Source organism: Otolemur garnettii, unplaced genomic scaffold, assembly GCF_000181295.1.
Source record: "Otolemur garnettii isolate 467f Iridium unplaced genomic scaffold, OtoGar3 scaffold00023, whole genome shotgun sequence".
NCBI lineage: Eukaryota > Metazoa > Chordata > Mammalia > Primates > Galagidae > Otolemur > Otolemur garnettii.
In genome coordinates, this window is record NW_003852418.1 from 14,648,257 (window position 1) to 14,649,824 (window position 1,568).

The window sequence follows — 1,568 nt, forward strand, 5'->3', positions numbered from 1 at the left end:
GTTGCAGCCGTCATTGTTGTTTGGCGGGCGGCTGGGGATTTGAACCCGCCACCTTAGGTGTATGTGGCTGGCGCCTTAGCCGCTTGAGCCACAGGTGCCGAGCCAAGAGCTGGTATTTAGACTGGAAACCTGAGCATGTGAGATCTTGGAAATTAATCTGTGTTGCCAGGAGCTAATTTTTTTTTCTAAGACAGTCTGGACAGAGGGCCATGGTATCACTGCAACCTCAAACTCAAGGGTGGGCTCAAGCAATCCTCCTGCCTCAGCCTCCTGAGCAGCTGGGACTACAGGTGCATGTCACACCACCCGCTAATTTTTCTATTTTTAGTAGAGATGGGGTCTCACTCATGCTGCTCTCCAACTCCTGACCTCAAGGTATCCACCTGCCTAGGCCTCCCAGAGTGCTAGGTTTACAGGCACAAGCCACTGTGTTAGGCCTCTCTTCCAATTTTTATTATTTATTTTTAAATTTTTTTGAACAGCTTGAATCTTTGCCAATTTTTAGGGTGTTTTAGGGTTCTTTTTTTAGATTTTCAGATAAGAATCCCCAGTCACCGAGTACATGCTAGCATTGTGCTCACTGCTTAATTGTGTCACCTCATTCAATCTGCAAATAACACAATGAAATATTATAGAACAGTCATCTTAAAACAGGAGCATGTTGCATGGACAGGTTTAAGAAATTTAATTTCTAGGCTTGGTGTTCCTAGCTCAGTGAATAGGGCGCCAGCCACATACACCAAGCCTAGTGGGTTTGAGCCTGGCTCGAGCCTGCTAAACAACAATGACAACTATAACCAAAAATAGCTGGGCGTTGTGGCGGATACCTGTGGTCCCAGCTACTCAGGAGGCTAAGGCAAGAGAATTGCTTAGGCCCAGGAGTTTGAGGTTGCTGTGATTTGTGATGCCATAGCACTCTACTGAGGGTGACATAGTGAGTGAGACTCTGTCTAAAATAAATAAATAAATAAATAAAACCAAGAAATATAATTTCCTTTTTTTTTTTTTTGAGACAGAGCCTCAAGCTGTCCCCCTGGGTAGAGTGCTGTGGCATCGCAGCTCACAGCAACCTCCAACTTCTGGGCTCAAGTGAGTCTCTTGCCTCTACCTCCCAAGTAGCTGGAACTACAGGCGCCCGCCACAACGCCTGGTTATTTTTTGGTTGCAGCCGACATTGTTGTTTGGCGGGCCGGGCTGGATTCAAACCTGCCAGCTCAGGTGTACATGGCTGGCACCTTAGCCGTTTGAGCCACAGGCTCAGCCAAGCTCAGCCAAGCTCAGGAGTTTGAGGCTGCTGTAAGGAATGATCACACCACTACACTCCAGCCTAGGTGACAGAGGGAGACTTTGTTAAAAAAACAAAACAAAACAAAACAAAACCTCCAAAACCCTATTCCTGAATTTCCAAAGCACTTGGAATAGCTGGAGGGTGGCAGTTTTCTGATATTGTGACAACTTGATCAAGAATACATTCGTTCAGTCAGCACCTGTGGCTCAAAGGAGTAGGGCAGTGGCCCCATATGCCAGAGGTGGCGGGTTCAAACCCAACCCCGGCCAAAAACTGTAAA